Source organism: Enhydra lutris, unplaced genomic scaffold (genome assembly GCF_002288905.1).
Source record: "Enhydra lutris kenyoni isolate GAN:26980312 unplaced genomic scaffold, ASM228890v2 scaffoldscaffold24, whole genome shotgun sequence".
NCBI classification, from domain to species: Eukaryota; Metazoa; Chordata; class Mammalia; order Carnivora; family Mustelidae; genus Enhydra; species Enhydra lutris.
Window position 1 is genome coordinate 11,555,731 of NW_019154108.1, and position 16,310 is coordinate 11,572,040.

Consider the following 16,310-nt stretch of genomic DNA (forward strand, 5'->3'; position numbering starts at 1 on the left):
ATCCCAGGGTCCTGGGACCGAGCCCCACATTGGGCTCTCTGCTCAGCAGGGAGCCTGCTTCCTCCTCTCTCTCTGCCTGACTCTCTGCCTACTTGTGATCTCTGTCTGTCAAATAAATAAAATCTTAAAAAAAAAAAGTCACTCAATATAATTCACCATTTTAACAAACAGGGAAACCGTATTACCATACCAATAAGTGTGTACAGTTCATACACCATTCATGATAAAAACTCTGAGAAAACTAGGACTTCCTTAACTTGATCAAGGGCATTTCTGAAAAACTCACAGCTAATATCAAATACCCAGGTGAAAAAGACTTGCTTTTCTTCCTCAGGTCAGCAGCAAGGCAAAAATGGTCATTCTGACCACTTGTATTCAGTGTTGTACAGGGTCACCTACGAAAAGGCAAGAAATAAAAGGCATACCAACTAGAAAGGACAAAATAAAACTTTTTCCAATGACATGATTGTTAATCAAGAAAACCCTAAGGAATCTGTAGAATGCTATTAGAATAAGTGAGTTTAGCGAAGTCGCAGGAGGCAAGGTCAATACACAAAAAATCAATAGTATTTATGGGTACCAGCAATGAACCATTGGAACATGAAATTAAAAATTGCAAATAAATGAATCAAAATTCATTTTCACTTACAATAGGACCAAAAACATAAGACTCTCAAATTTAACAAAATGTGCGCAAAACCTGTGCAATGGAAACTATAAACCACTGCTGAAAGAAGGAGACCTGAATAAATGAGGAGACACAGTCTACTCGTGGAGTAGAAGACGCCATGTTGTGACGATGTCAGTTCCCTCCAGATGGATCCGCAGACCTGTACCACCTCAAAGTCCTAGCAGTGTCTACAAGTGGACAGGCTATTAAAATTCATGCAGGGATGCAGGTGACTTAGAAGATAGCCAGTGAGGGGCGCCTGGGTGGTACAGTCAGTTGAGGGTCAGACCTTGGTTTCCACTCAGGTCGTGATCTCAGGATCATGAGATCGAGCCCCAGGTTGGGCTCCACTCTTCACTCACTGCAGGGTCTGGGATTCTCTCTCCCTCCCCCTCTGCCCCTATTCCCAGTGTTCTCCCACCACATTTCAAATAAATAAATAAATCTTTAAAAAGAGAGAGAGAGAAAGAAAAGATAGCCAATGAAACCTGAGAACAAAATCGCAGGACATGTACTTCTTGGTTTTGAAACTCAGTGGTACGGTAATCAAACTGGTGTGGTACGAGGACAGTCCAGATGTGTCTGTGTTTATGGGCACTGGAGATTCTCTACAGAGGCTCCAAGGTAATTCAGTGGGGCAAAGGGAAATCTTCAACACCTAAGGCTGGAACAACCGCATGTCCCATTTGCGACCTTCACCTCACACATAAAAATTAACTAGAAATAAATGGATCCAAATGCAAATGCTAAAACTATGAAACTTCTAAAAGAAAATGAGAAAATCTTCGCAAACTTTGGGTAAGCAAAGGTTTCTTAGAACAAAATATACAAACCATACAAGAAAAACTATTTACTGAAATTTAAAAACTCTTACTCCTTGGGGGCACCTAGCTGGCTTAGATGGTTAGAGCATGTGACTCTTGATCTCAGGGTTGTGAGTTCGAGCCCCACATTGGGTGTAGAGATTACTTAAAAATAAAGTCTTAAATAAATAAATAAATAAATAATAAAAACTCTTACTCCTTGAATTACATAAGAAAATGAAAAAACAGGCTGAAGAGAAGAAAAAATATTCACAATACATTTATCCGGTAAAGACCTTGTATTCATAATATGTGAAGATTGTACAACTCAATATTATGATGAACAATCCAGTTAAAAATCTCTGCACACCCTTTACAAAAGAAAATACACCAATGGCTAATGAGCACAAAAAGATGTTGAATATCATTAGTCATCAAGAAAATGCAAATGGAAGCAATGAGAAACCTGCTAGAATGATTAAAATTACCAAGACTGACACTACCCTGGGAATGCAAGGGTGGTCTGGCTTAAGAAAATCAATGTAATAATGCCATTAATGAAACAAAGCAGGGGAGGAGGGACATGATTATTTAAACTGAGGCAGAAAAGGCATTTGACAAAAATCCAACATTCTTTCATCATAAATCTCTCAATAACCTAGGAATAGAAGGGAACTTCCTCAACATGATAAAGAGAATTTCAAAAACAAACAAACAAACAAACAAAAATCCCACAGCTAATGTGGTGAAAGACTGGGAGCTTTCTCCTTGAGATCAGGATTCTACTTTCACTATTGCTATTCAACACAGTACGGAATTTCTAGCCAGAATTAGATCCCCCTCCCCAAAAAAAGCATCCAAATTGAAAAAGAAGATGTAAAACTATTTGCAGGTGACTATATACGTTTTATATATATATAATCCCAAAGAATCCACGAGAAAGCTCCAGAGCTAATAAATGGACCCATCAAAGTTTACTGGGTCCAAGATCAACACACAAAAATCAATTTTTTAAAAGATTTTATTTATTTGTGAGAGAGAGAGTAACATGAACAGGGGGAGGGGAGAGGCAGAAGGAGAAGTAGACTCCCCACTAACCAGGGAGCCTGACATGGGACTCAATCCCAGGACCCTGGGAACATGACCTGAGTGGAAGGCAGATGCTTAACCGACTGAGCCACCCAGGCGCACCAAAATTAATCATTTTCAAATACCAGCAATTAAAATTCCAAAAAGGCAATTAAGAAGGCAGTTTCATTCATAATATAATCTAAAGGAATAATAATAATAAGAAGAAGAATCGAAAAGAATAAAATACATATGAATGAATTTAGCCAAGGAAGAGGAGACTTGTATACGGAAAATTAAGAAACATCACTGGAAGAAATTAAATAATATCTAAATAAGTGAAATGTTATCTTGTGTTCATGGATGTATTAAGATGTCAATACATTGAAAGCAATCTACAAACCCAGTGTAATCACAATCAAAATTCCAGTGGCCATCTTTTTTAGCAGAAATGGAAAGGCTAAGTACCAAATTTATGTGGCATTGCAAAGGGGTACCAATAGCTAAAACAGTCTTGAAAAAAAAAAAACTGGAAGATTCACATTTCCCAAGTTCAAAACATATAAAACTACAGTAATCAAAAAACTGTGATATTGGGCACCTGGGTGGCTCAGTGGGTTAAGCCTCTGCCTTTGGCTCAGGTTATGATCCCAGGGTCCTGGGATCAAGCCCCGCATCGGGCTCTCTGCTCAGCGGAGAGCCTGCTTCCACCTCTCTCTCTGCCAGCCTCTCTGCCTACTTGTGATCTCTGTCTGTCAAATAAATAAATAAAATCTTAAAAAAACAAAACAAAACAAAACTGTGACATTGGCATAAGGATAAATATATAGACCAAAGGAATCAAAGTGAGAGGTGAAAAATAGGCCCAAACATCTTTGGTCAGTTGATTTTTGATGTCAAGGATGTCAAGTCCATTCAAGGGGGAAAGAATACTCTTCCCCAGATGGTTGTTCTGGGACAACTGGATTTCCACATACAACAAGAGTGAGATTAGATCCCTGCCTCATACCATATACAAAAATTAGTACAAAATGACCAGTGGCCTATATATGAGCTAATTCTGTAAAACTCTTAGAAGAAAACAAGAAGGTGACTCTTCATGACTATGGATTTGGGAATTGAGTCTTAGATATGACATCAAAAGCACAAGCAACAAAAGACAGGTAAGTTTGATGTCACAAATACTTTAAGATTTTGTGCATCAAAAGAAATTATGGAGAAAATAAAAAGACAAGCCATAGGATGGGTGGAAATTCTTGCAGATCAAATACCTGCTAAAGGGTTCAATATCCAGAATCTACACATAACTTCTACAATTCAACAAAAAAATCCAATGAAAAATGGGCAAAGAACTTGAATACACATTTTTCTAAAGAAGATATACAAATGGCCCATAAACATGTGAAAAGATGCTCAACATCTTTAGTCATTAGAGAAATGCAAATCAAAACCACAATAAGATCAATGAAATGTCTACAACAACATGGGCAAACATGAACAACACTACATTATGAGAAACAAGCCAGGCACGAGCAAATATTGTGTAATTCCATTTATATGAAATGTGGATAGTGGGCAAATTCAAAGTGACAAGAAGTAAAACAATGGTTACCAGGGGCAGAAGGAAGGGGAAATGGAGATATCTTTTAATTGTCAGTGTTTCTGTTTGGGTGCTGAGGAAGTTTTGAAAGTAGAGAGTAGTGGTGATGGTTGTACAACACTGTAATGCATTTACTGTGACTGAACTCTACACCTGAAGATAGTTTAAAAGGCAAGTTTTAAGTTACACAAAAGATAGGGCACCTAGGTGGTACAGTCAGTTAACATCTGACTCTTGGTTTCGGCTCAGGTCGTGATCTCAGGGTCATGAGATCAAGCCCTGCGTCGGGCCCCACGCTCAGTGCAGAGTCTGCTTGAGTTTCTCTCTCCCTCTCTCTCTCTGCCCCTCCCCCCTGCTCACTCTCTCTCTCTCTCAAATAAATAAAGAAATCTTTAAAAAAATTAAGTTACACAGGGAGACTGACACTGTAAAGTGGTGGTGAAGATATGGAGTAACCAGATGCTCATACACAGCCAGTAGGAAGAGGGAATAGTACCGCCACTTTGGAGAACAGCTTGGCAGATTCTTATAGAGTTAAGCACACCTCTCCTGCATAACCCAGCCATTCCACATCTAGGTTCTTGCTTAAGAGACAGGAAAAGGTGTCCACACAAAAACTCACACATGCGTGTTCATGGCAGCTTTATCTATAATAGCAAGTAAGTGAGAACACGCTAGTGCCCATCACTAACAGAATACTAGTCAACAATAAGAAACACAAACTTGTGAATATATAAGTGATGTGGATCAATCTCAAAGTATTTATTCTGAGTGAAAGAAGCCAGTGACAAGAGAGTACATGTTTTATGTTTCCATTCATATAAAATTTTAGATGATGCAAAGTAATCCACGGTGGCAGAAACAGATCAGTGGTTCACGGAGGGGAACAGGATGGCAGAAGGGTGGGCGGCAGGGGTCCCAGGGCTACTTTTGGAATTGGTGGAAATGTTCTGTATCTTGATTGCGGTCCTAAGTTCGTGGATACATACGTCTTTCCAAATGCATTGGGTCATACGATTTACATAGATACCGTTATGTACATAAATTATACCTCAATAGAGTTGTTAATTTTTTTAAACTCCAGTGTGTAGCTTCATGGCATCTGGGGGTGTTACAGGGGCAAGGGAATCCATACTGTCTATCTGAATACCTTGTTCCTTTTCACTGCTTTTAGTTCATTAGGCTACAGAAAAAGGATGACCTCCAAGTACCACCCCTCACTTGTACAAGACCCAACTTCTCACGTGCCCACTTATAGGGTGTTGTAATAAGGTCACCCATTCAAAATGCCTTGATTTCATCCCCAGTTCTGCTCAGAGCTTTTAGGTCCCTCTGGCTCCTTCTGAAGTATTGAGATGGCAATTTAAGTTGTGCTTGTCCTCTTCTCAGTGCAGCAGTCCAAGTTCCAAACCTAATCTAATTATAGATATTCTGTAAGGACAGCCTGCTCTCCCTCCCTCTGGCCGGAATGCATTGATCAAAAGCGAGGTTTTGTGATTGTATTGCTTTTCTTAATTGCCTCGGATCAAGGGTCAGGAAGGAGACATGCCTTCAGGGAGTAGAGAAGGCTCACATCATTTATTGGAATGATGACAGCCCCTGGTTGTTATTATCTGAGTACAAGATTGGGGGTGGACAGACTCCATGCAAACTAAACAAAGAAGAAAGGTGTCCTTGCCTACGCTTCTGGTGTGGATAGGAACTTGATCCAAAAGTGACTGTAAATAAAGTCTCCAGTCTGGTGTTTTTCCCCATCTCAATTTTTTCTCCATTGGAAAAACTAAATTGTTGCAGTAGGAAGAGTAATTTGGTCAACCCTGGAGAAGAGACTCAGGGTACAGGATTGTTTGGTGGTTCAGAAGAGCCAAAGAAGGCAGGTGGTCCCTAGAGCGATGATGAATGGGGTCCAGTAGCTAGATGTTCAACCTGAACATCAGTTTCCTACCTATGTAATCTCTCAAATGACATCAAGCTTTAAAATGTCCAAAGCATTCTGTTCTCCATCACCGAGAAAAGACAATGTGGATGTCTGTATTTGTTGGGTTGCAAGAGTTGGATGAGATTGGATGGGGGTCCTTTGAAGCTGCCCATGAAAGTAAGAGGTGAATAAATGAATAGACCCATAGACTGGGAAGCTCCCACTGTGCCCAAAGCCCCTTCTGAGGAAGAGACCACCACAGGTGGTTCCTTCTCAACAAGTTGTTGTGTTTTGTGTTTTGTCACCATAGAGCCCTGGCCGCAGCTGATTGGATTGGGGCAACGGTGCCCTAGGCTGATGCTCTTCTGGGAACCTGAACATAAGGGAGGATCGTGAACTGGACAGGAATGGGTTCTTTGGAGAGTGTGGAGTCTCCAAACCAACACAGAATCAGGAGTTTTAGTAAATGGTATCTGCTCAAAACAGATCACTTGAATTTGGGGTACAACGTCTACGTCCAGTCCTGGCAATGGGGAGGAGCAGCCGTCCACCAGGCTTAGGGAGAGCACTCAGGCTGGAGTCCCACAACAGCCCCTACAGTACAGAGTCTCCAAGACCTACACTGCACACAGTACAGGTCCAGGAGGCTGGTTCTCGGGGACAATCCCTTATCACAAATGCTCCTGAAATGAAGGGACCCACCAAGGGGTCTATTCCCTGCGAATCCAGAGACCAGTTCTGCAATAGATCTCGTGTGTGAGCACTTCCTGGCTGTGTCAACCCTGACCAATCGGCTCTCTTGTGTCGGAAACAAAACCGGGATCCAAGCCGCTTCGGCGACTTCCTTACGGTCAAGATCAGCAGAGTGAAGGATAGAGTTTCTGTGTCTAAACAGGAAGCTGGGGATATCTACAGGGCTTATTCCCTGGGATTGCTACCGCAGCCCCCTTGGATGTGAGATAAATACAGCATATGCTCTGTTATTGCATGAGATGTACTGAGAAAGGACTTGTTGTGTATCTGAAGTTCAAATCTAACTGGGCAGCTCATATTTTTCCTTGCTAAATCTGGCAATCCTATCAGGGCCACAGTGTGATACCAATGCCGAGGACCGGAGGGAGAGGCTCATCGGGGCAAGAGAAGCAGAGGGGACTAGACACGAGGAGCTCTGGGGAGCAGCTCTCAGCGGCCCTTTCTGGATTCCTGAGGCATCTGCGGTGTTGTGGGTCTGTAAACCGAAAACACAGCATCAGCACAGCTGTGGGATAAATGTGTCTGCAAAGGGGCAGCAAATGGCCAGAACGTGGTGGCAGAGAGGAGAGGCCAATGGTTTCCATTTAGTTTTAGCTCTTGGGTTATCTTGATCTTACTTGGGCCCTGTTCCAGATATAAGATTACTGGCTGCACCGAGCCGAAGCTAAATTATTCATTTCCTCCCCTTGTGCAAAAAGATGGCTTTTTAATTTGGTATATTCCTGGGCTTAGCTTTTGATTCCTCTGCTCTGCACCAACGACTGTCAGCCCCTCTGCCTTCTTGTTTTCCCTCGGCGAGACCAGCTTCTCATGACAAGGCGTTTAGCCTTCTCTGTCTGACCTTCCCTTCAGGATAGCAAACCCCATTTTCTGTTAAAAATGATTACTCACAAATAGAAGTACATTAGTATTAACTCTGGCCAGAATCCATCTGGTCTCTCCCCTTCTGCTCAGAATGATAAATTGGCAGAAAGGCAGGAAGAGAAGGGTCAGGGAGCAGGCTGGGCCGGTCCCTGCAGGGACACAGCCTGTGTGCGCAGATGTCAAGCTCCTCGAGCAGAGTGAGCTTTTCTCTGTCCTGGGAAGTACCCTCCCCAGCTCCTTGGCCACTGCCGATTTTGATATAGGCCACAGGAAATGCCATGTTCGCCTACCGGTCTGCAAACCATCCTGGATTTGTCAGAGAATAAAACAAGTAGGAATAGAGGGGAAAACAATAATAGATAATAGAATTTTAGAAATCATGCATATTGATGAGTACCTGTGTGTGTGTGTGTGAGTGTGTAAATCTCCCCCACACCCCATTTAGCTAATTACTACTCAGTCTAGCAAGGTATGAACCTTAAGGGATCAATAATTTAAATAACAGTAAATGCTAATGAGAAATGCTGAAATGGTTACAGTAGAAAAACGACACAACACAGACCTGAGGGAGGGCAGGGTCTGGGGGAGATGAGGGAAATCTGTCTGCAAAAGCCTTCCTAGGGACAGTGCTTGCATGGCCAACAGCCCTTGGCCCAGCACCCGCATCTTGCTTCCCGGGAGGCTCAGAGACAGTTCTCCTGGGGAACTTTCCACAGCAACCCTTCTGTGACCTCATGGGCTCAGTGGTGTCTTAGCTGCGCTGGCTGTGGGACGCGAGCCCTTTCTCCTCCTTCACTCCTCAACTACTCCAGGTCCCATTTGTAATGGAATTGCTTTTTCCCTGCATGATTTTCACTCAGATTTTTTAGTTCTTCCGTGGATTACTACGGTAAAAATGAAATGAAAAATTTTCTTATTCCAAAAAGGACAAACTGAGACAAGTCAGATGCCTTCCGAGATCTTAACAAGAGGGAAAACCTGATTTTCAGTTCTTGGGTGCCTTTCTGAGACCTCAGCTCTCGCCTGGCACAGTTACAGGGAGGGATTTTTGTGGGTGCTCCGAGATGAGCCCAAGACCCCTGGAAAGCACAAGGCCGACTGGAGGAGGGCTGGGAGCTAGGGATGGAAGGGCACAGAGCCTGTCTTCAACACCCACCGCTGCATTTCCCAAAAGCCAGTTAAGCCGACGGGAAGCTTGGCCCTGGAGAGTGGGTTTTCTGCCCTCCTTGGCAACGTTTCTGAAATCTGGAGATGGTGATGAGGAGTGATGTGCCTTATTTTTCCTGTGTTCTCTTGAGTTGTCAACAGAACTATTGAGGGGCCATCTTCATGCTGGTCATCTTTCCTGGTCCCTGAGCCGCCGTGGGTGCCTGTGGCTAATCACCGGGGGCGAGGGGGACCCTTGTCCTTGAGCTGGTGCAGGTGTCTTAGAGCCGGCAGAACACGAAGAAACGTGAAGGAACCCTGGGAGGGCTGACACGGCGGCAGGTGCCCTCTGGGGTGGGGAAGGACGGGCACCTACACGGCTTCCGAGGTGCACCCGGCGCTGAAGGGCTGGGGAGCCGGGGACAAGCCGGGAACAGGCTGGGGACAGGCACTGAGAATTCTCACCCACAGGCGGGAAAGAGCCTGGTTGTCCCGAAGGGGTCCCTGCCAATCAGCGCCAGGGGCTCCCGTCTCCACCAATCAGGACTTGGGCCCCCACACCCTGCCGCCAATCAGAACCAAGCAGGGCTGTCTTTAGGGTTTACATTGAGGAGAAATTTGTTTTTAAAGATCCCTGGTGAGTCTGGAAAACAAAGGGCAAGGTGAGAGAGAGAGAGAGAGAGAAAGAGAGAGAGAGAGAGAGAGAGAGAGAGAGAGGCAGGTGGAAACCACCCCTCCCTTCCTGCAGATTCAGGAGGCCCCGGGTTCTCCAGCTTTGCCGCCTCAGGATGCTGCGATCTGGACCGCACGTTCAACTGCCCGGTTCCCCTTGTTTTCTCCTTCAGCCCCCGAGGTTGATGCTGTCTGGGAGTGTGTGGTCTGGCTGCAGTCCAACAGCTGCGGGAACATTGTCCTTCGGGTTCCCCCTGCTCCCATAAAGCCAGATTAATGGAGAGCCCTCCGGACAGCTGCCCATGTCGTTGCACAATAAGGGTCTAAAACAGCACAGGAATAAGTTGACGGGGCGCCTGGGTGGCTCAGTCGGTGGAGCGTCTGCCTTCAGCTCAGGTCATGATCGCCGGGTTATGGGATCGAGCCCCGAATCCGGCTCTCTGCTCAGCGGGGAGCCTGCTTCTCCCACTCCCTCTGCCTGCTGCTCCCCCTGCTTGTGCTCTGTCAAATAAATAAAACCCTTAAAAAAACCAAAAGAATAAATCGAGAACATGCCACTTCAACTCTGATGTTCATGGGACTCCTAACATTGCAGGTAAAGAAAATTGTTGCTATTCCCGTTCAGTGAACGCAGCTGATTTCCCGTCGATATAAAAATACCTATTTAAAAAAAAAAAGCTTGTGCCATCCCCCACTCAAAGGCCCCAAGTTATTGCCAATTAATGTTTTTGTGCAAATGAAATTTAATTTTGAGGGAGCTTGAAGGGGACAAGGAGAGACTCGTATATAGGTTATAAACATAAAGAAAAATTTAGGGACACCCCAGGAGGGAGGCTCAGTCAGTTAAGTGTCTGTCTTCAGCTCAGGTCATGATCCCAGGGTTCTGGAGTTTCGAGTCCCTCATCAGGCTCCGTGTTCAGTGGGGAGCCCATTTCTCCCTCTCCCAGTGCCACTCCCCCTGCTTGTGCTCTCCTTCTCTCTGAGAAATAAACAAAATATTTAAAAATTTAATGTTTATTCTAAGAAAATAAGTCACACAGCTGCTTTGGTTTCCAGGACTTCTGTGTAGGAAGAGATTTGCACATGAGAAAAAGAATTAGAGGTTTAACTGATGGTCATCAAAAGCCAATAGTGATAATGTCTCTATGAGCTAATGACATGATTCAGGCTGCATTAATGAACATTTCCTGAATAAAACCAGGATTGTATGGCGAACACAGGGATGTGCTGCCAGAGTGCCCTTGGCAGAAAGCCCCAATGTTGCCTCTGTGGCTGGGATGCTCAGGTGACACAACTCAGTGACCCGGCTCCAGCTCCATCTGGGCTGTGATGACTCCTAAGGAGGATCCCTCCCCAGAGCTCTAGGAATCTGTTTCAGAAATTAGCTCTGTGGCAAGCTCACCTTTTTGCTCAATGAAAGATTCCAGGGGTGCCTGGGTGGCTCAGCCGGTTGAACTTCTGACTCTTGATTTCAGCTCAGGCCGTGATCTCATGAGCTCATGAGATGGAGCCCCACCACGGGCTCCACAATCCATGGGGCATCTGCTTGAGATTCTGTCTGTCTCCCTCTGTCCCTCCCCCTGCTCATGCTCTCCCTTTCTCTCTAAAATAAATAAACAATGTCTAAATACCAAAAAACAATGCCAAGACTAGGTGGGTCTTGACTGAGCACTTACTCTTCTGCCTACTGGTTAGATGCTTCAGGAACTGCGTCAGCCTTCCGAGAGCGGCCTCTCCAAGACCACAGACCTACTCAAGTGGCCCACATTCAGTGATGGATCAAAGCCACCTCAGCCCAAATCAGGACAGCTCGGGAAAGCCTCGAGCTCCAGAGATCCCTGTAGGTTGACCAGGGCCATCCTTACCAGAGCTCCACTTCTTCTGCCCACTCCGGCTTTGGTCCGCTTTCTTCCACAGTGTTGATCCAAAGGATACTTCTCATAAACAGCCTGCCTGCTAACCAGGATTCCAGAGTCTGAGTCCCGGGGAACCCAGCCCACAAAACATCATGCCAGCTCTGTTCACACGTAAAGAGCTGCCTTCAGAATCTGGACAAAGATTTTGCTCAATCTACAAAGCTTTCTACCAGTCAAAGCTGCCTGAAATGAAAGAGGCATCCCATAAAGATGAGACATTCAAAGGAGAGACAGATGTTCAGAGAAAAACGTGAATGGAAAGATGAGGGCTAGGTGAAGGTATGGAAGTCAAGAATCAGCTAAGTGTCTGACTCCTGGTTTTGGGTCAGGTCCTGATCTCAGAGTCATGAGATCAAGCCCGGTGTGGGGCTCAATGATCAATGTGGAGTCTGCTTGTCCCTCTCTGTCCCCACCCCCCAACTTGTGCACACTTGTGCATGTATAGGCACACTCTCTTTCTCAAGCAAATAAATAAAATCTTAAAAAAAAAAAAAAAGCATACTAAGGGTCAGATAGACTGGATGTCCTCCAGAGTACCTCCCTCCCTACAACAAGACCTTAATACATGGGCACCTGGTGGCTCAGTGGGTTAAGCACCTGCCTTTGGCTCAGGTCATGATCCTGGAGTCCTGGGATCGAGTCCCACATCAGGCTCCCAGCTCCATGGGGAGTCTGCTTCTCCCTCTGACCTTCTCCCTTCTCATGTTCTCTCTCACTCTCTCTCTCTCTCAAATAAATAAATAAAACTTTTTTTTTAAGTTTTTATTTATTTATTTGACAGACAGAAATCACAAGTAGGCAGAGAGGCAGGCAGAGAGAGAGGTGGAGGCAGGGTCCCTGCTGAGCAGTGAGCCCGATGCGGGGCTCAATCCCAGGACCCTGGGATCATGACCTGAGCTGAAGGCAGAGGCTTAACCCACTGAGCCACCCAGGCGCCCCTAAATAAAACCTTTAAAAAAAAAAAAGACCTTAATATATATAGCAGTTCACTAAAGCTGCCATAACAAGATACAGCAGACAGGGTACAAGATACAACAGAAATATGTCGTCTCACAGTTCTGGAAGCTCGAAGTCCACTGTCAAGTTGTTAGCAAGCCTGGGGCCTCTCTTCTTGGCTGTGTTCTTCCTGTCTTCGGGTAGTCCTCCCTCTGTGTCTGTGTCCTAATCTCTTCCTCTGAGGACACCAATCACAATGGGTTGGGGCCCAGCTGCAGGACCTTGCTTTACCTTAATTACCTCTTTCAAGGCCCTATTTCCAAATACAGTCATCTTCTCAGGTACTGGGAACTTCAGCACATGAATGTGGATTGGGCCACAATTCAGCCTTAACAACAGGCCCAAGGCCGTATTGCATCCCAGATAGCTGTTAGCACGCATTCAGCCCTATCTTATGATAAAAGACCAAAGTCAGCATTTAACTGCATGAGACAGGGTTGGACAAAGTCATGTTTGAGAGAAATCCCTACTGTTACAGAATTTTAGCTTCTAAATGAGTAGTTAGTTGGTAGCCTTTTTTTTTTTTTTTAAAGATTTTATTTATTTATTTGTCAGAGAGAGAGAGGGAGAGAGAGCGAGCACAGGCAGACAGAATGGCAGGCAGAGGCAGAGGGAGAAGCAGGCTCCCTGACGAGCAAGGAGCCCGATGTGGGACTCGATCCCAGGACACTGGGATCATGACCTGAGCCGAAGGCAGCTGCTTAACCAACTGAGCCACCCAGGCGTCCCGTAGTTGGTAGCCTTTTAAAAACAATGCTACCTTCCTAAGTCTAGTAGCTACGAATATCATTATATCCGCCCTTTTAAATCCAGATAATCTGAATATTGGCCAGAGAAGCCAGAGTCCACACAGACAGACACACACACACGTTTACACTGATGTATGTTCACACACAAACACAGACATCATACCTAAGGAACAAGGGAGATGTCTAGAGCTAATGGGATAACTGGATTTTTCTGGGAATAGTAACTGAGTCCAGAAAGAAAAAGGCTATGACGATGCCTTTATCTCTCTCTCTCTCTCTCTCTCTCTCTTTTTTTTTTTTCCGGAGAGAGAGCTACGGGTTTTTATAGAAGAAAGTGAGTGAATCTTTTATGTTTTTTTAGGTTAAAAAATATTTTTAAAAGTTAACATGTGCATTAAAGGAAGCTGAAAAACACACAAAGCAAAGAACAAAGTTATGCATAATCCCAAGCAGTTTACAGTCTGATTTCTAGGTCCCATGTGTGTATCCACTTAAGTAAGCATTTTTATGTAATTAAGATCGCATAGTTACGTATCATGCTTTTTTACACACCATGAATATTTACCATTTCATAGTCCCCAAACTATGAGTATCTCGATAACCAAGAATCCACTACACCAACTCCATCTGAAAGGAAAAAAAATGCAATCCTGCCTTTCTTGGTAACAAAAATTTCGTAAGAGATGAAAACAGCCACAGGCCTCTAAATGAAGATACTGGCAGAGTTACAATACTGCCCTCCCCAATGTTCAATTAAAACTGAGACATGAAGTAACAGAGTACGCAACATATAATGCTGAGAGAAAGAATCTTAAGGAGACTCCACACCCAGCTCAGAGCCTGATGTGCAGCTCGGGGCTCTATCTCACGACCCCAAGATCGTGACCTGAGCCAAAATAGTCGGTCACTCAACCGACTCAGCCACCCAGGTGCCCCGATGGCTTCATCTCTTGTATTCACTCAATATTCATTTATTCACCCATTCAAACAATATTGATTGGGTTCCAACGACATGAAATCATGTGCTAAAGGATTTGGGAGAAACAGCCTTCTAAAAACCCAAATCCTATAATGATGATGCCATAAAGCATGGGCTTTGTCATCACAAGGATTGGGCTCAAGACCCAGCTCCCTCCCATGTCCTCTATGTGACCGTGGGCAAGTCACTCACCCTCTCTCAGCCTCAGTCTCCTCATTTGTACGATAGGAACAATAACACCTTATCTGTGGGGTCCCTAAGTGCCAGCTCGGGAAGCTTTTGCCCATCCTCCATAATTGCCACCAGTGTCCTCCAAAGTACCTTGAATAAGTGTGAAATCTAACTAAAACCAGCACCTTTACCTAGCACTTGTGTCTTCCTCTTCAATGAGATGGCAGCCCAGGGGCTGGGTGGCTCAGTCGGTTGGGCACTGACTCTTGATTTCGGCTCAGGTCGTGATCTCAGGGTCCTGGGATCGAGTCCCCCATTAGACTCCGCACTCAGCTGGGAATCTGCTAGAGAGTTTCCCTCTTCTCTCTCTCTGCCCCTCCCCCTGCTCTTTCTCTCCAGAATAAATAAATAAATCTTAAAAAAAAAAAAAAAAGATGACAGCCCTGGAGACTCTCCCAGATTGAAATCTTTGAGGCACTAATTTACCTGTTGTGCTGTGAAAATTAAATGAGGTAATGCATGCAAGATGCTTTCTCATGTAATTGGGTGGTAGATGTTAGCCATTATTAAAGCCTTTTGTGGTAAGTACCACTAGGGTGTGGTGACTGCTTCATCCGGATTTCCCCTCATCCATCTCAGGACACCCACCCTCCCTGACCCCAGGGCCAGACAAACTTCCACAAGGATTCAAAACGATGGTTACATGGAAGTGTCACCAGGATCCAGGAGGAGAAAGGATCACTTCGAAGTTTTTGAAGAATGAGGAATAGTTTTGCGGAGGAGATAAAATTTGTTGTGGTCCCTGAGGGATAGTTTTGTGGAGGAGATAAGATTTGTTGTGGTCCCTGAAGGATAGCAAATCCAAATGGAAAGAATGGCATAAACGATGGTATGTAGATGAGGAAGAGGAAGGTGTGTTTCTACTCTAGGCAGGTGCCCTCACTGGGAGAGAACGTGGGCTCTTTGCTGGGGTGCAGCGGGCATCAGGGCTAGGAGGGGACATTGTGCGAAAATCCAAAGTGTCCTTCTAGTCTGGAGAGGCTGAGGTTGGGATCAGTACTCAATGAGAAACTGCTGAGAAGTCCAAGGTGACAGGTGAGATGATCAGGCGCTTTGAAGAGGGGTGCCTGGGTGGCTCAGTCAGTTAAGTGTCTGCCTTTGGCTCGGGTCATGATCCTGAGGTCCTGGGTTGGGGTCCTGGGATCAAGCCCTGTGTGGGGCTCCCTGCTCAGCGGGGAGCCTGCTTCTTCCTCTCCCTCGCCCCTCCCCCCACTCCTACACGTCTTCTCTCTCAAATAAGTAATTTTTTAAAAAAGATTTTATTTATTTATTTGACAGAGATCACAAATAGGCAGAGAGGCAGGCAGAGAGAGAAGAGGAAGCAGGCTCCCCGCTGAGCAGAGAGCCCGATGTGGGGCTCGATCCCAGGACCCTGAGATCATGACCTGAGCTGAAGGCAGAGGCTTTAACCCATTGAGCCACCCAGGTGCCCAATAAGTAATTTTTTTTAAATTTATTTATTATTTTTTTTAATTTTATTTTTTATAAACATATAATATATTTTTATCCCCAGGGGTACAGGTCTGTGAATCGCCAGGTTTACACACTTCACAGCACTCACCATAGCACATACCCTCCCCAGTGTCCATAATCCCACCCCCCCAACCCCCCTCCCCCCATTAACCCTCAGTTTGTTTTATAAGTAATTTTTTTTAAAGGAAGTTCTTCCAGGAGATGGCTCAGCCGACAGCCTTCAGGAATCACTGGGAAGGGAGCTGAATGGCAGCAGGGAGAGGTTAGGCGAAGGAGACCAGTAGGAAGCTGATGAAACTGTCCAGAGGACAGCAATGAGGACCTATGGCAGTGACCGTGAGGCTGGCAGGAGGGCTGCCCATGAAGAAACCCACCAGAAAGATGTCCTCCTGTGGAGCTTGGCAGATGACTGGTGGTAGAAAGCAAGAGGGGAAACGGGGTCAAATATGTCATGGCCACTTGAACCATAAAC